Source organism: Heloderma suspectum, chromosome 3 (assembly GCF_057233095.1).
Source record: "Heloderma suspectum isolate Gila_16-S chromosome 3, 16-S_ref, whole genome shotgun sequence".
NCBI classification, from domain to species: domain Eukaryota; kingdom Metazoa; phylum Chordata; class Lepidosauria; order Squamata; family Helodermatidae; genus Heloderma; species Heloderma suspectum.
In genome coordinates, this window is record NC_139460.1 from 283,565,430 (window position 1) to 283,584,755 (window position 19,326).

The 19,326-nt window shown below is 42.4% G+C and overlaps 1 long non-coding RNA gene across 2 annotated transcripts in view; it reads left to right on the forward strand.

The window, feature by feature from the left end:
• LOC146351356 (uncharacterized) overlaps nt 1-19,326 on the forward strand; it is a 39,122-nt gene that overhangs the window by 8,386 nt on the left and 11,410 nt on the right. For both annotated transcript variants that reach the window (XR_014789582.1, XR_014789581.1), the window contains exons 2-3: nt 7,144-7,351; nt 17,391-17,507. This is a non-coding gene — a long non-coding RNA (uncharacterized LOC146351356). The remainder of the gene's footprint in view (nt 1-7,143; nt 7,352-17,390; nt 17,508-19,326) is intronic.

Genomic DNA, 19,326 nt, shown 5'->3' on the forward strand with positions numbered 1-19,326 from the left:
GAAGCCTGAATCCATGATGAATCCTTATACAGGGTCTAGATTTCATTCTGGTTGCTTCAGAGGAAGCCCACTTCACTTTGGGAAGCACCAGAAACAGTCCAAAGGGGGCCGATTCAGCTCAGGCTTTGGCTAAATCCAGTGCATATCCCAATTTATTGTGCAGGGCAGGGGTTCAGTGGAGAAGATCAATGAGCTCAAATGCCTTAGGACTGAATGAGCTTCTTTAGTGGTCATACTGGATTTTGCTGTTTTGAGGTGATACTCTGATTTGCTGAGACATGCCAGGGAGAATTCATTTTTTCTTTTTTCTTTGTTTTGTAAACATGAGTGTATGTACTGAAACAGCCATCCCTGTCTCTACAATTTTGCCATAAACAAAAGCAAAATATTGTTATGCTGCAAACACATACTGTAAAGACAAAGAAAGAGAAAGTTCAAAGAGTAAATGCCTTGCCTGGCTACCTGTTTTTACCAGGCTAAAGTTTGGTTCAGTTCTCAATACCAAGGTGAAAAGGTCTAAAAGGTGTGTCTGGAAATTCCTCTCAGAACTCGTGTATGTTACTGCCTCTCTTTCGTCAGCTTCCTTATTTAATCCTACCTTTTCCATGAAGCTTCTCATTTAACTCCTCAGTCCACATTCCCAATCAAAATGATGTAAATGCATTTGTTCACATATATTCATTCATCATCCGTCATTACTCTTGCCTCTCCCTCCCCTCATTTGTCTCCCACACAGTTGAAATTTAGATTGCAAGTTCCTTGGGCAGAGACCTTTTATTATTTCTTTATTTAAAAGCTTTTTAACCCACCCTTCAGGGCACACTGCCCTCCCAAGGCAGCATACAATAATACAAAAACATGAAAATACAAATTACAATTAAACACAGAGAGAGAGAGAGAGAGAAGCAGAAGCAGCAGAAGCAGAAGCAGTAACTAATGATTTTCAAGCACCAAATACAGACTGTAATAAATGTGTCTTCAGGGCTTTTTGATGAGACCATGTGTATCTCCCTGGGAAGGAAGTTCCAAAAGTGTGGGACCACCACTGAGAAAGCCCTATCTGTCTGTCTGTATTTGATTACATTTATACCTTACCTTTTCCTCCAAGGAGCCCAAGGCAGCTTACATGATCCTCCTCCTCTCTATTCCATCCTCACAACAACACTGTGAAATAGGCTAGGCTAAGAGTCAGTGACTGTCCTAAAGTCATCCAGTGAGTTTCATGGTCAAATGAGAACTTGAACCCAGGTCTCCCCAGTCCCAGTACAGCACTCTAACCACTACCATACACTGGCTCTCTAAGTACTCCCTAATACACTCACCAGGCTAATGGTTCTTGCTGATGGGCCCGAGAATAGGGCTTCTGATATTGATCTTAATGCTTGAGCAGGCTCATGGAGGGCATAGGCATTTGGATTACTGTAACATGAAATACATGGAGCTGCCTTTGAAAACTGTTCAGAAACTTCAGCTGGTCCAGAATGCTGTGGCCAGACTGTTGGCAGGGGCTGATTATGGGAAGCACATAACTTCCTTATTGCAACAGCATCACTGGCTACCAGTCTGTTTCTGGGCAGAATTCAGCCTGCTGGCTATGACCGATATAAGGCCCTATATGGCTTGGGACCAGGCTACCTGAACGACTGCCTTCTCTTGTATGGGTCTGCCTGGTTCCTAAGATCTTCAGAGGAGGCCCTTCTTTCAAGAGGGCATTTTAGTGGCTGCTTCTGGGCTGTGGAACTCCCAGTCAAGGGACTCTATGTTTGCTCCCTCTCTGCTATCCTGCCAGCAGTCAAAGACCACTTTATTCAAGTGCGTCTTTGCTGTGTAAGTGGATCTGTTGAGCCGGATGCTGTTTTTATTCTGCAGTTGTTGAGTTTTAATTGTTTTTAATAATGTTTTCATGTATTTGCTGATCATATTTATCAAGTTTTATAAGTGATTGTAAGCTGCCTTGAATGCCATTTTTGGTAGAAAGGTGGGGTACAAATCAAATAAATAAATACAATACAATAAATAGGCAGTCCTTTAGATAACATGGTCCCAAACCATTTAGGGCTTTAAAAGCCAAAGACAGCACCTTGAACTGTATCCAGAACCTAACAAGCAGGCAATGTAAACTATACAGAACAGGAGTTTTTTGCTACTCTTATTCTGTAAGAGCCAGTTTCTGGCATGAACAGCTGCAGACTTAAATGGCCATGCCTCTGAATACTACTTGCAACAGTGGAAGACGTCTATTGCCCTCATATGCTGCTTGGGACTTCCCGTAGACCTCTAGCTGTTCACTGTGGAAAATAGGATGCTGGACTGATCAAGAAACATTCTTCTTACGTTCTTATGCCATGTGCGTGCATCTTGAGATGGAGGTCTAATCGTGCCTGTCTATATTTTGAAGTGAACCTAAGCATCATTATAGTCATTCAGCTTTTTAAAAGAATGTTCTCAACCACAGAAAAGTCTTTGACGCATAATGAATCATGTTGATGCTTGTTGTTGCTCACACACACACCCCAGTTTCAATAACAGAGACAAAATGTCCCCGCATAAGTACCACTTTTTACATGAATTATAATTAAACTAACAATCGAGGCTTGTTTAAGGAAACTCATGTAGATAAAGGTTCCACTTCTTTTAAGTAGTGCTATGTGCAGTAAGGGGCTTCAAATAAACAGAGGTGTTAAATAAAACTAGAGCATAGTACAAAACTGAGAGACGCTATAAAAGGAATGAAGTGTTAGATTGAATAAACATGCTATTCTCTGGAATCAGCATTAGCAACATTTCTTTTTTATTTTCCATCACCTAAACTGCTAGGACAGAATTTCATTTCCATCAAAGTCTCAATGAATATTTGTTTTTATTATAGAACTGAAAATACATATTGCTTCAAAGGACTGAGTATTCTAATAATTTATGAATGGATTCCAGTTCTCCACAAAAGCATCCATCACAAAGGGTCCAACTCTCATTTTCATAACTGGATTAAGATTTTTCTATTTCAACCAGTTTCAAAACCTTTCTTAGCTATTCTAAGATTGATGGAACCTTGGGGGATTTCTCATACCGAGCCAAGACAATCTCTGCATCAAGAATTACATTTTCAATAAGTGATCTATCATTAGGTTGAACAGCGTTTGCAGTAATTCAATAGAACAACCAATAGATTGTATCTTATCCTATAATCCATCATACATCAATTTTTTTCCAATAATTCTCAACTGACTTACACTTTCACCAAGGATATATAAAAACCATGTTCATTCCAATGAATACTAGCATTTTAAATTCAGGTGTGAATGTGAACTTTCATATCTGGGAGACACACACAAAGAAGGGAAGTAGTCAAATTGGAACCGGTTCAGAGGAGGATAACAAAAATGATGAGGGGCATGGAAAACAAGCACTATGGGGAAAGACTGAAGGAACTAGGTATGCTGAGTTTGGAGAAGAGAAGACTGAGGGGGTACATGAAAGCACTCTTCAAATACCTCAAAGACTATCACATAGAAGAGGGCAAAAACATGTTCTCTGCTATTTGCGTTGCCCTTATTTTCGCCGTAGTCTACGTAAATCTTTATTAAATCTACGTAAATCTTTTATTGGAATGGCGGCGGCGGCAGCCGGTCGAAAGACCGGCTGCCGCTCCCGCCCCGCATGAACACCCGCCGAACCGCCGGCCGGACCCGCCGCCGGGAGGGACATTCGGCAAAGGTAAGTCCCGTCCCGGGGGGGGGGGCGGAGGATTTCTCCCCGAAACTTGTTCGGGGGGCCGAACATGTTGGCGCTCGGCCCCCCGAAGTTTCGGGGAGAAATTCTCTGCCATCCCTACAGAGAGCAAGAGTAGATGTAATGAGTTTAAATTACAGAATTAAATTACAGGTGGGTTTTGGTTAAACATTAGGAAACATTTCTTAATGGTAAGAGCAGTTAGATGCTGGAAACCTAGTGGGTGATGGGTTCCCATTTGCTGGAGATCTTCAAGCAGAGGGTGTTGGCGATGCTCTAGCTGTAGATTTCCTACACCAAGCAGGGACTTGGACTAGGTGGCCTACAAGGGGAGGAGTCATAGCTCAGTGATAGAACATCTGCTTTGCATGCAGAAGGTCCCAGGTTCAATCCCTGGCTTCTCCATGTAAGGTTAGGAAAGAATCCTGCCTGAAACCCTGGAGAGACACCACCAGTCAGTGTCAAGAATACTGGGCTAAATGGGCCAAGGGTCTGACTCAGTATAAGGCAGCTTCATATGTTCCTATGCTTCCTAAGCCTCCTAAAACTGTTTATGATTCTGTGCTCATGTGTGGAAGACAAAACATTAATCCAGGATTGTATATGTAGGAAGTTCTATCTCACAAATATGGCATCCCAATTTAGCTTTAATCCTGAATAACTATCAGAGTGTTCAAAATATATATTGCAATCACAGTTTGGAAGCCAACTTTGTAATATGAGCAAATCCCATGTGAATTTCAGGGATCGAACTGTGCCATACAGAAGATACTTCATGAAAAATAACTGTGACTCTATAGTACAGGAGAGGGCAACCTGTGGCCTTCTAGATGTTTTGGTCTACAACTCCCATCATCCCTCACCATTGACTATGCTGGCTAGGGCTGATGAATGATGTAGGCCACACATCTGGAGAAGCACAAGTTACCCACACCTGCTATAATAGAACATATTAGGAGACCTTTTCAGTCTCACGAGAACAAAGTTGAATATCTTACCACTCAGGACAGTTTAGCTGAAACCCAGCATATAAGTTTGCAGTTCATGTTCAAAGATAACAAAAGCAGTGGTGAAAAGCCAACGAAGTACTATATAGTTGCAGTAGAATTACTCTCTGACATTCACAACACTGTCACAACATGACAACCTTCAGGCTGTCAATGGGCATTTTTGCACGATCACAGAGGGGGAAAGAAGCCATGCTGGGTTACCCTGCCATGCATGCTGGTCACATTCTGGGGGTGAGGTGGCTTGTTGCTGTAGTTAACAAAATAACAAGCCATCCAGAACCCTAAAACAGCCTATGGGTTCTGGCTGGCTTGTTACCATGGCAACAAGCTACCCTCGCAGGGTTCGCATGTCATGGCAAGACATGCTGGTGAGGGTAATTATTCAGATCCCTCCAGCATGTGACCGGCAAGCACAACAGAGGAAATAAGCCACCATGGCTTATTTCCCCCTCCATGATCATACGCACGCAGTCAATATGTCATGTCATAAACTTTCCTATGGGTATGTGTATACTATGTAAAGGTTCTTAATTCTATGCTATTCTTTCAGCTTGGGTGCTGCAAAAGATGACCCCTCACATAAGATCCCAAGAGGAACAAATTTCATTTGACTGTCTCTATCTGTAGAAACTCGAAGTCATCTATGATTTTGGCTTTTAGCAGGTTGTGGGTGCATCAGTTGTACTATAAGAATGATAAAAGATGGTACATTGGTGGTGTACTGTTGTGGGAATATCTTCAAACAGCTTCAGACCTTTAAATGAGTTCTAAGTAGGCCTTAAGCTAGGAGATATCTATGCTGTACTTGAACTAGAAGAACAATATGGAACTGGGGAAGACCTTCAACAGCTATGGTTCTAATAAATAAGCTGCCAATTTTAATTCCTTATCAATTCCAATGACTTCTCTCCTCTTCTAGTTACAAAAGGCTGTTTATAACCCTGTCCTCTTCTTTTGACTTCAATAAGTTGGTGCCTGTGGTTAAGGTAATTACCTCTGGAACATTTTCTTTAGTTCCTTTAAAAAGTCAGGCACATGCAGAAAAAAGAGCTCATATAAAGTCACACACCCCACTGGAGTCCATGAGTTCACTCACATCATCCTATCAGGATCTTTCAGTAGGGTCTGCAAACACTATTTTGAAATGGCAATGAGTATGTTTAACTGTGGGAGGGATGAGAGTTTATTTCCCTTTCTTCCTCTTTCTCACCATCCTACAGTTGACTACACTTCGTTGTTTTTGGAAGCCAAGAAGTGACATGATTTTACCATCCCTTGACATCTATGAAGATAAAAGACCTTGTTAACTAATATTTGGTTCCAAACATTTAAGGAATAGTAATTTGTTTCTATCATAACATAGAACATGACTGGTGTTAGTGTGGTTTTTCAGATATATTTCTGCCAGGGTCACTTCCCTGCCAAATTGTACTTCCAATAGCTAGACATAAATTTTATTTTTAATAAATAACCACTAAATGGTTGTATAAACAGGGCAAACTAACAGCATCTATGGTTTATAATGAATATCCTTTGCTGCATGAGTAACAAGGAACTCACACAGTCTGACTGAAGGTTCACACCATCACCACTGACTGGTACAGATCAGTAGTTTCTCTTGGTGAGAAGCCACATCATAGCTGTTCCAACATTTACACCTTGAAGCATCTCCCATGTTTGTACATTCAGACTTCTGGTCTTGGAAATATGACTATTAATACAAGAGTAATCAACGTTGCTGCTCACTAACCCAGATAGTCCATGTAACAAGTTTTTCTCTGATATATTATACTGGTATTTAGTCCTACTAATCTGGAAAAGAGGCATTACACTAAATTAAGGCTGCAGACCTATACACACTTACATGGAAATAATCCCATTAAACACAGTGGCACATTTCCAAGTATATATGCATATACTTTGTTTGAGTGGATCAAACTGTGGATTGGGGTAGCCCAAAAAGAAGTATCTAAAAGAATGCAGACAGCAACTGAAATATGTTGTGAAATCTTTTATGATTACGGGTAACTTCCCGCCGCCACCGCCACCGCCACCACCGCCACCCCCCCCAAGCTGCCCTGTTCTGGATCCTTCAGCATACAAGTTTATTCAATGAGTAGCCTTGTTCTTAATCATATTTTCCAAATTTACTTTTATCTCACTTTGGTACTGTGTTATGAGACAATCTGATAACGCCAGATATACAATTTCCTTGAAATTTGACTGGGTTTATTTATTAAATTCCTTTTTGTCTAGACAACGACTTCATGAAGACCAATTAAGAAAGAGATTCCAGATTTTGCATAATTGCTGTACTTGCTATAAATATTTTTATTTATTCATTTATTTTTATTTATTTTTATTCGATTGGTACCTCACCTGTCTACTAAAAATGGCACTCAAGGCAGCCATCAAGTACTGGACACTGTGCCCCTTACAAGGAACTCAACAGCCCTTTCCATTCATGAGACACAAGGTTGGAAAGTTCATAAAAGCCAAACAGCAGCACTGAGGCCTAGCAGTTTTGGGGTGAAAATGAAGCCAAATGAAGAAGGATGCCATCTCAAGTAGAAACAGCCATCTGTGGCCCTATAATACACATGGAAACACAGGTACAGAGCAAAGAAATTGTGATTATGGTCACTAGCTTTTTTTTTTTAATGAAATTTAAAATAGAATTAATGCTGAAGCTCCTGTTTCCCCCCAAACCTCACTGTCTCCCAAGTGCCTAACCTTAAGTGGCATGAAAGCTCCCTCCTCCCTTTCTATCCTGTTTCCCTGGTAACCAGGCACACTCACTCCCATTCCATCTCTGGTTTCTACAGCATAGTTTTGAGCATGCCCATGGACAGACCAAAAGAAGTGCCATAGGACAAAATGGACTGAGGAGGGGAGTGGGAATTGCAGTCTAATATAAACTGCAAGCATGCTACACTACTACTAGGGCATAGTGTGTACTAGACCTTCCCAATGACCTGACACAATGAAATTACCTGAAATATGCTGTACACATGTAGAAATCAGCCAATAAAGTTTAATCCCAGCAAAGTCTATGAGAAAGAGAGCAGATAATACCTGTCAAACTGCTGGAGGTTACTCATCAAACTTTAAACTGCTATAAATAAGCTATTTCTTAACCTTTCTACCTCAAAAATGGCACAGACCATCCCCACGCTGGCCTTCCTACATTAGCCAAGTTCCAGGCCAATCCACTGAGCCATTTTGTGAGTATAAGTTATAGAACCTGCTGCCCTATGATTTCTGGTTATAATGGTAGAATGTGATTCATCTGATTCCCCTATTATACTGAAGCTCCACCATCAGAAGCAGATATAGAATTTTGCAGAATTTAGGAATAAACCAATGATTTGACCATGTTTTGGTTGATGCCTATTCAATTATAATAAGGACACCAGGGTCTAAAGGGCAGAACTGCTAGACAGAGGGAAAGGGAGGCATGGCTGGCCCTATCATGACGCAGACTGAGGTGTCTGCATAAGGCGGCACAGTGGGAGGAGGGCCTACCGCCTCTGCCCTGCTGCCTCCAGTGTGTGCTCTGGAGGGCCCCACCAGCAGGTCTCCCACCATGGCATTTGCCGTAGTGAGAGAGCGGCTGGTGGGGCTCTCTGTAACAGCCACTCCCCCTCTGTTTCCCTCATGTCATGCCCACTCCTTCCCCTTAGCTTTTCTGTTGCTGCTGTGGGGCTCTGGCCAGCTGAGCAGTCATAGGACCTGGCTGAACACTCATGAGAACCCTGCATCCAGGAAGGGACACGAGGTGGCGGCGGAGGGAAGGGGTGCAAAGTGGTGGCAGTGATGCATGTTCTTGCCTCAGGCAGGGAGAGACCTTGGGCTAAGGGAGGTGACAGCAAAATAGTAGTCTGGGTTTATACATATTAAAGTGATTTCATACACAGTAGAAAAAACAATGTGCAAGCAATCTACTACACATTTTTTTCAGTACTCTGTCAAAGTTTATCACAGGTTACTTGGTGGCCTAGTTGGCTGGCATTTCAAAGTCCAACTTGTCTGCATTTGAGTCTGAAACTTGGCAGACAAAACCAGGTTCTTTTGCTAAACAGGAAATATGTCCTTCCACCCCACACCCCTACCCCCATTAAGTACTATGAACTGATCATGATTTCAGCACCACTGCTTACACATAAAACAATTTGACAAGATTAATTTCAAGAAAGGGTAATTGATCTAAATTTAGAAACACAACCCAAAACTAGTGCTAAATTTGAAACACAATCAGGATTTTCCTCATAAGAAAAAGATTAATCTGACATGTTGGAATACAAAATGAATTGGTACATATTACATTCTAAAAAATATTCCTCAAGTGCCCCCAGGCTGAAGCCTTGAAAGTCAATGCTTAACAGGAGTGCTGCTTATTTTGAGGTAGACCAACCACTTGTTAGACCACAGGTTAACTATTTCTTTGTGTTACCATGTGTCCTCAATCACATGTGTATGTAACCATACAGGTACTCAAGTGACATGGGAAGATTGGGCTCTTTTGTAGTGTCACAGTGCAACACAGAGTCACAGAGACACAGTAGAACATAGTGCAGACACAGAGTCACAGAGACACAGTAGAATTGTACACTCTTCTTGATACAGTGGGAAAATTAGCTCAAGAACACAAAGGTGAAGCTCAAAGCATATAAGTTTCATTTTATTGACAAAATTTGCAGAAAGGAAAAACTGATTAGTATACCCATACCACTGGACTGGCAGTCAGTGCCTTTACGATTCCTAACAGCAGTGATAGAGCAAGAAAAGACAGAGGTAGGGAATTATGACTTGCCAATGAATGAATGGGGAGGGTGCTAAGGTAATGCAGCAGTGTTATTTGGGGCCTACACACAAAGCTTCCCTGTTCTCTCTCCACTTAGCTGCAAGCCTCATAGTAGCTGAGGGGAAAATATATTATTGTGAGCTATTCCTGATGTAATGCAAAATATTTTGGGATAGCTTCGTCCTGAAAGGTAATTAAGACCCATTCACTTTATAAAAGACCTACAAAAGACCTACAATAATATGGAGAGACTGAGTTTGCATGATCAGCAGCACACAGTTAACAAACCATAGTGGCTTGTTAACTATGCTACATGTATCAGGGAGATTTGCATAAGTACTCTCAGCAGTGTGGCTTGTTGTGTCATGCAGACAGGGCTGCCATGGTAACCAGCTACTCAGAACCCTACAACAGCCTACAGATGACCTGAAAACAAAAAAGGACACATATAGGAAGTGGAAAGAAGGCCAAGTAACAAAGGAAGAGTACAGGAAGAGTACAGGCAGGTAGCACAGAATGGCAGGGATGGTGTCAGGAAGGCTAAAGCTGAGAACGAGCTGAGGTTAGCGAGGGATGTTAAAAGCAACAAAAAGGCTTTCTTCAGCTACGTGCATAGTAAAAGGCAGAGGAAAGAAATGGTTCTCCAGCTATTAAATAAGGATGGCAAAATGATAACAGATGACAAAGAAAAGGCAGACATGCTCAATTCCTACTTTGGCTCAGTCTTCTCCCAAAAGAGGGTCTGTGACCACCCTGACAAAGGCGAAGTACAGGCTGAAGGGGCAGGATTGCAGCTTGAGATCAATAGGCATATGGTCAAGGAACACCTAATGACTTTGAATGAGTTCAAATCTCCAGGGCCAGATGAACTGCATCCTAGAGTAATAAAGGAATTGGCAGAAGAACTCTCAGAACTGCTGTCTATTCTCTTTGAGAAATCATGGAGGATGGGTGAAGTGCCAGATGACTGGAGGAGGCTAATGTTGTCCCTATCTTCAAAAAGGGTAAAAAGGAGGAACCTGAGAGGTACAGACCAGTCAGTCTGACATCAATCCCTTGGAAAATTCTGGAGCAGATGATAAAGCAATCCATCTGTAAGCACCTTGAAAACAATGCTGTGATTACTCGAAGCCAACATGGATTTGTCAAGAACAAGTCCTGCCAGACGAATCTGATCTAATTTTTTGATCAAGTCACCTCCCTTGTGGACCATGGGAATGCTGTAGACATCATATACCTCGACTTCAGCGAAGCTTTCAACAAAGTGTCCCATGATATCCTGATGAGCAAACTAGCTCAAAGTGGGCTAGATGAAACAATGATCCGGTGGATGCACAGTTGGCTACAGAATCGGACTCAAAGAGTGCTTATCAATGGGATCTTCTCAAACTGGGGAGAGGTAATGAGTGGGGTACCGCAGGGCTCAGTCCTGGGCCCAGTGCTCTTCAACATTTTTATTAATGACTTGGAGGAGGAGGTGCAGGGAATGCTGATCAAATTTGCAGATGACTCAAAACTGGGCAGGATAGCTAATACTTTGGAAGACAGAAACAAAATTCAAAGTGATCTTGATAGACTGGAGCGCTGGGCAGAAAACAACAAAATGACATTTAATAGGGATAAATGCCAGGTTCTGCACCTAGGAAAAAGAAACCAAAGGCACAGTTACAAGATGGAGGATACGTGGCTCAACAACACTACAAGCGAGAAGGATCTTGGAATTGTTGTCGATCACAAGCTGAATATGAGCCAACAATGTGATGTGGCTGCAAAAAAGGCCAATGCTATTTTCGGCTGCATTAATAGAAACATAGCTTCCAAATCCCAGGAAGTACTAGTTCCCCTCTACTCAGCTCTGGTTAGGCCTCATCTGGAGTACTGTGTCCAGTTCTGGGCACCATACTTTAAGAAGGATGCAGACAAACTGGAGAGGGTTCAGAGGAGGGCAACCAAGATGATCAGGGGACTGGAAACAAAGCCCTATGAAGAGAGACTGAAAGAACTGGGCATGTTTAGCCTTGAGAAGAGAAGACTGAGGGGAGATATGATAGCACTCTTCAAGTACTTGAAAGGTTGTCAAAGAGAGGAAGGCCAGCATCTCTTCTCGATCATCCCAGAGTGCAGGACACGGAATAATGGGCTCAAGTTACAGGAAGCCAGATTCCGGCTGAACATCAGGAAAAAATTCCTGACTGTTAGAGCAATACGACAATGGAGCAATTAATTACCTAGGGAGGTGGTGGGCTCTCCCACACTGGAGGCATTCAAGACGAGGCTGGACAGCCATCTGTCAGGGATGCTCTGACTTGGATTCCTGCACTGAGCATGGGGTTGGACTTGATGGCCTTGTAGGCCCCTCCCAACCCTACGATTCTATGATTCTATGATTCTGGAGCCGGCACAAGCAGCCTAGCTAACAAGCCACCATGGCTTGTTAACTGCCTGTCCCGATCATACGAACCATCTCGGAGAGAGATATAGGCCTGGTTGACACATAACAAGAAGCCACCATGGGTGAATATCCAAGGTGGGCTTCTTGTCATGGCACCAGCCACCATTTTGAATATTCAGGGTGCATCAGGGACACACCGTAGCTTCTTGTTACATGAGAACCTGGCGAGAATGGGTTGTTGACAAGCCACCCATAACCCTAAAACAGTCTATGGGTTCTGGATGGCTTGTCAACCACCCCAACAACCCACCCCCACTGGGTTTGCACATAACAAGAAGCTATGGTGCATCCCTGAATATTCAGAATGCTGGCCACTGACACGACAAAAAGTCCCATGTAGCAATTCACCCATGGTGGCTTCTTGTTATGTACAAACCAGGTCAGAGAGAGAGACAACTGCCTGCCTTTTTCGAATCTCCGTGAGAACTGTCATGATTAGCATCTGCACTTCAAAATTTACCACTCTACGACTGATGGTACTGATATAGGAACTACAGGCCATATCCAATCCTCTTGGCTTTCTGTAAAAAGTTATGCAGGAGAAGCACCACAAGGTGACTGACCTGCCTTTAGGGAGACAAAACTGATTGACCAGATTTGCATTGCCTACACTGCCCTAAAGATTTCTTTTAAAAAAATGGCTGAAAACAAGATGCAAACGCATTACTGGAAAAAATAGCTGTTATGTTAATATCAGTGTTTTGACAGTTGGGAGTAATGTTTCACATCAGCTCACTGTTTTTTTACAATTTGTACACACGAAACCCAGCCAGAAAATACAATCACACATGAGCTAGAAAAACAAGGTTAGCAGTGGCAAATCGGAGTATTAGTGTGATTTGCTAACTTGATCTCACAATTGTCATGGGATTTGTCTATCCTTAATTCTTTCAAAACTGAAAAATAGAACTTTGCCATCTTGATTCTTCTCTGGATTCAGATGCTTTTCATACTTCTATAGTATAATTTGTGTGTCAGGCAGACGAATAACTTTTATTTTCATAAATAAAACCCAGTTTTGGTTTTTTTGGTTTTTCAGCTGGGTGAGACAGATGGCCAGTAAAGACAATATTTTAGTGCCAGTCTGGTGGACACCCTCAATGAAATACGTCTAGCACCAAAAAAGGGGGTAAGAGGAAGACATATGGCCAAAGAGGCTTTTATCCTTTGGACGGTGCAATCCTAAGTATGTTTACTAAGAAGTAACCCCCAATGATTTCAATGGGGTTTACCCACAGTAAATGCAATCCTAAGCATGTTTACTCAGAAGTAAGTCTCACTGGTTTGGATCCAGACTAAGTCATATGTGAAATAGGCTGACTGAAATCAGTGAGACTTAAGTTAGTCATGACTAGTTTATGACTGAGCCACATTGATTTTAATGGGTTGACTCTAAGCATTACTAGGTCTGGATCCATCCTGCTAAGTTCAGTGGGCCTTAGTCCCTACTAATGATGTTTAGGATTACAGCACAATCCTATGCAATTTTACTCAGAAGTAAGTCCCAATGTATTGAGTGGGGCTTACTGTCTGGTAAGTGTGCATAGGAGTCCGTTATAAGAGAATTACTCACCAACACAGGTCAGGCAAGACAAAACATATATGGCAGGATCCAATGGTGTGCTATAGCCAGCACTATTGATGTTGCACTAGCGGAAACCAATGCTTATGTGACAGAAATAGTGCTTGGTAGCCCAACGGATTTCCTAGAAATCACCTGCACGTGCTAATCCTGCATCTGAAATGAAGCAGCAAAGCAAATTTCTGAAATCACAAAGAGGAGAAGTAATGCTTTATTGTCACTGAACTACAAACTACAGGTTTTGGAATCTGGTATATACTGTATTTTTACTTAGGAATGCATAGGCTTGGGTAAAACAGGGGCGAGATGCATAGGATATATTAAATTAATTAATTATTGGAAGTGTTAAAATGAATATTTTTGCAGCTACTATAGGCAATATTTTCAGCTTCCAGTTCTACAAAGTCACCATACATCTGATAACAATATAAACACACACACACACACACACACACACACCAGTGAAAACACATTTTGCTAATTTGGCATGTGAAGTTAAACTAGCCCCCATTGGAGCCATTTTGGTGACTCAGCAGAGAGTATGAACTATGCAATATCCAGTAACCAGTAACCCACCCTATCACCATCCCTGCATATCATCTGGCACACTAAATGCACCAGGAGGGGAGGGTCCAGTGGCGTAATGTTCGTCAAACTGCCTGCATTGAACCTCGCAGGGATGTCCAGCTGTCCTCAGATGGGTCAGTTTGGCAAATTTACGCTTCCTGATGAGTACAAATGAGCCAGATGGATGGCCAAATATATGCCTCTTATGAAACATTTCTGATATTCCATGGGCAATTCCATACCGAGCCTCGTGGAAACCACTGAAATTGATAATGGGTTTAACCAGCTATACACGTGAACTACTGAACCAGTATCAAATTAGTAATTTTAGAAGCTTTTAAAATAAAATATGGTGGTAGTGGTGAGTAGGAGCATGTAAAGATGGAAACATAGGAAGCTGCCTTATACTGAGTCAGACCCTTGGCCTACCTAGCCCAGTATTGCCAGCACTGGCTGGCAGCAGCTCTCCAGAGTTTCAGGCAGGATTTTTCCCTGCCTACCTGGGAAACCATCTACCATCTACATGGCACTACTTTGGCCCCCCACCCCATTACAACAGCACAGCAATGCAGCTTCGAGTCGCGATGAGTACATCGAGTCGCGATGTACTGCGTGCTTCCCTAAGAGACTTGCCGTGCTTCACAACTTCGAATCTTCGAAGATCATGCCTGAATTAGAAAAAAAAAACATCGCAGAGAAGCCCCAATTCTGCAAGGATAACACCTTAATTTAAAAAAACATCCGGAGCGGAGGATAGGAGGGGGTAAAACTTAGTCTCATTTGAAGGGATAGAACAACCCCCTGCTCAATGCAGGGAAGCCTGATTCCCAGGCAGTCGCCCATCCAACTACTGACTGGGGCCGACCCCGCTTAGCATCCGAGATCAGACAAGTGCATGCAGGAAAACAGCACAGCGCTCGAGTGTGAACCAAGCTTGAGCATTCAATGAAGCACCACAACGGGGAAAATGAGTGAGTGTGAATAATCACGTTTTAATGCGAGAGTGTTTAACCTGACGGGACACCGAATTCATTGCAATGGTGGGCGCAGTGTAGATCAGCCCTTCGTGCCACTATGTTCAACAGGGCTTATTTCCAAGGCAGTGGGTCTGACATTCGAGTAAATATTCATAGAATTGCACTGTGAGAATATAATCTTAAACCTATTTACTTAATAGCAAATCACAATGAAATGAATGGTATCGTCTGACACATGACCACTATGTTCTTAATCATCTGACATACGGCTTCCTGGCCAAAGGTGCAGCCAAATATTTGCAATTCATATTCATGTCTGCCTGAACAGTGTCTATTAAAGATCACACGCACACGCACACAGGCAAAGCTTCTGTGCATAAAAGGAACAGCTGCCTCTAATATTGAAGAGGAGGAAGAGGAGGAGGAGGAAGGGGGGAGTATCGAGAAGAACAATAGAAAAATAAGGTGTTAATTTGGACAGCAGCTGATTTGTACAATGAATGAGAAAAAAATGACTTTGTGAATCTAATCAAGAAGTCTCACATTGCAACAAGCAATTGCCTATAACTAACAAACTTACAGCAGAAGTCATTTACAGTTGTACATTCAGTGTCCTTTTAAACATTGCAGAGCATTTTGTTTCCAGAATGGCTCCCCCAAGGCAAAATAACCTGCTTCTTTCTGAGCTTGTTAAATCTTCTGATCTGTTTTCATTGGATGATTCACTTGCAAACTGATACTGCAATTCTCAGTAATTTGTTTAGCACACAGTTTTTGTATGATACAGGGCTATTCCTGTTGTTCGGAACCATCAAAATATATAACACATTCATTCTGGTGGTAAAGAGCATTGTTTAAAAAATCCTTTGCTCTTTAACATCATGAATTCATCTGCACTAACATGAGCCCACCCTCTATAAAACATAGCCCCTCGGAGGAGTTGGATAATATCTACGGGTGGCTCTTATACTGTCATCCACCACACACATGTGACCTTTTGGTACTAGACTGGTGAAAAATAAGCACTTGGCTCACTAAAAATTGTACTTCTGGGTGCTCCATGATATTTCTGTTGTAACGCACTGAAGGCTGCTGAAAATGTACCTGTACTACAAGAGCAAGTTCTGATAACCACGTTTGAGCATTTAGACTAGTGGCTGGGCAACATGGTGCCCATGGACACCAGTGCACCCAAGCTGCCCTACCCCTCCTACATTTATTTATTTGTTTTAATAACAGCATTTCTTACTGGCAGCTGGGGTCGCTTCAAAGCAAAGTGAGGGCTTCCAGCTGCTCCCATCTTCTTCTCCCATGAATGTCTCTGGGACACACGTGGGGCTCAGAGACCTTCTGAGGAAATGAAGATGGTGGGCTCCTGCAAGCCAATGCTTTCATCCGCAGTGCACCCATTTTCTGGTGGTACCCAGGAAAGTTTCTCAAATTGCCAGATGTGCCCACAGGTCCCCAAAAGGTTGAGTATCCCTGATCTGGAGGACCAGAAACACTTAAATCTTCTGAAGATCTGTCCCAGTATGGATGTACAACAGTCAGGAACTAGAAGAAACTTCTCAGACCTGTCTTACAGATGAGGGATAGAGCTGCCAGAAATGTAATGTATGCAGAACCTCAGTTCTACGTACTTTACTTTGAAACATTCTATTGAAATCAAAGAGATTCACTCCCGTCTGTTTAGGATTAGAATATATCATAGGGGCTTTAGCACATATCAGTGATAATGGGTAGAACACAAGCAGGATGGTGAATGCAGGGGCGGAGCAGGATCACAGCCAGAGTCTGGAGACCAGCTTGCTGCTATGTGTCCCTTGCTTAAGGGCCCAATCCTATGCATGTTTAGATTGAAAGAAGTCCTACAACACTGGGAGTTGTAGGACTTTTTTCTGTCTAAATATACATAGGATTGCACCCTAACTTCTTTTTTCCCCAGCCCCCCTTTCTTCTTCTTCTTTTGGCCATAATACTCCCTTTATTCTGTTTACTGTCAATGTAATCTGACTTCGATTGGCTTGGAAACGTCATCCATCTTAGCTGGGTGTTTGTCGGACAGACTAATCAAGGCAGCTCTCAGCCTCTCATGCCTTCTCCTCCCCTGCAAAAGAAGCAGAAAAGGTTCAGAAATGTGATATGAGTAAAAAGATATTTGAGAAAAAAATATAGGAGATACATCTCAAGGAAAAATGCTATTAACTGGATTGCTCTGTAGTAAAGTAATTCAGTAAACCAATCTTCTATAATATAATAACCTTAACAGGTATTAAACAGGTAACACTCCGGGAGAGAGCGGAGGACGGGAAGGCCTGGCATGCTATGGTCCATGGGGTCACGAAGAGTCGGACACGACTGAATGACTGAACAACAACAACAACAGGTATTAAATCACTAATGAGTTGATGCTGTGATAAGGAAATGAATTCTAGACCTACAGAACCCAGGACTCAAGGTTAACTCAGTGACACTCTAACAGAAATGCTTAGCAGCCTAATAAAGACTGGATGCTGGTAAATACACCATACCAATACCATATACTATACCAATCGTATATAATGCAGGGATATGTTGTATAACACACATTTAAAATAGGGATGCTCTGTAATTAACTACAGCCATGCAGTCACATTTTCAGAAACAACATCACAGCACTCCCCGAACAGTAACATATTATCTCAGAACCTGTTTCTCCTTGCTTCTCCTCCTCCTCACCTCCATCTCTTCAGCCATCTGTACAGGTGTAAGTATTGCTGTTGGCACAGAGGTGGAACATTGCATATGTGTAGATCTCATCATGCAGAACTCCCAACACAAGTTCCTTTGGGCTGAGACATTCAGGATGCCTAACAGCCGTGGCACCTAAGCTCTGCAACCCCTTCCCAAGGGAGGTTTGTCTCACCCCTGTCTCATGGCCTTCCGCCATATGGTGAAGAACCGTCAAACAGGCCACATACTCAGCCTGGTTTTCATCTGACTGTTCATTGTGTTGGAGTTCTTATGATATTTTTTAGGATGTGCTTTTATTGAGGGGTTTTTTTAAAAAAAAACGGTGCTGTTTTTACACAGTTTTCAATTGAATTTGTAGCGGTAATTTAATGTTACTGTTGTCATTATATGTTGTGAGCATCCTTGAATTATTTTTAGGAAAGGTGGGATATTTTAAAAAAAAATGCAACCTGCATTCACCCTCCCCTGATGCAGCCCTTTTTGGAAGATTGGGCAGCATATCCCCTAAAATTTCCTGCATCAGTGATAACCATTTTTACTTATCACTGGATATAGACCCTGTTCACATGCAATGAACAACTCACAGTTTGTTAACCACAGTTATCTGGGAGCACATGCGAGCAAACAAGTGAGGATGCTAGCTCCCACCTGTTCACTCACTTCTGCTGTGCTAAACAGCCAAAGAACCCCCCATCCCTGGCTTGTTCTCTGTGACGTGCATACCTGAAACTCTGGGCTGTTGAGAGAGAAACAACCCAGAGTTTTAACCAAATAATAAATCATGGGTTTGAGCTCTGCTCCGCCCTCAAAAACCCAGAGTTCCGGGTTCACACATCATGAAGAACAAGCCAGAGACTTGTTTAGCCAAGTAGAAATGGGCAAGTCATTAGGAACCAGCATGCTCACTGCTGAGCACTCCCATGCAATCATTCATTATGTGTGAACTGGGTCATAGAATTGGATCTTGAGCAGAGTTGTGCCTGCAGCATGGGTATTCCTGGCACCCACTAACAGAAGGGGGAAATGTTTTTGCAAATTTTCCCCCTTCCCCTAGAAGCCCCTGAAATAGTGCTGCAGAAGGTTTGGGGACCCAAAATGCAGGGGGCTGCAGGGTGGCATGGAAACAGTGAAAATCGTACTCTCTCACTCTCATACACACCTTCCATTAACAGGAACCTCCACTGGATCAAAGACCCAGTGGAATGGCCCCTTCTATGAATGGAAGAACCCAATCCATTTTTTGTATTGCAGTTCAGATCAGACATTTTATACGTGAATTCTGAACACTCTTCCACATTTGTTGAAAATATTCTAATGGCAGTAGCTGCAAGATATGCGCTGATACAACATCCATTTGCTACAAAGTAAAAGTAACAGCATTCAATCATACCTTATTTTTGGAAAATCATTTCTGAGATATGCAACAGTCAAGATAATAAAAAACACACACTGTGAAAGTTATGCCAGAACAA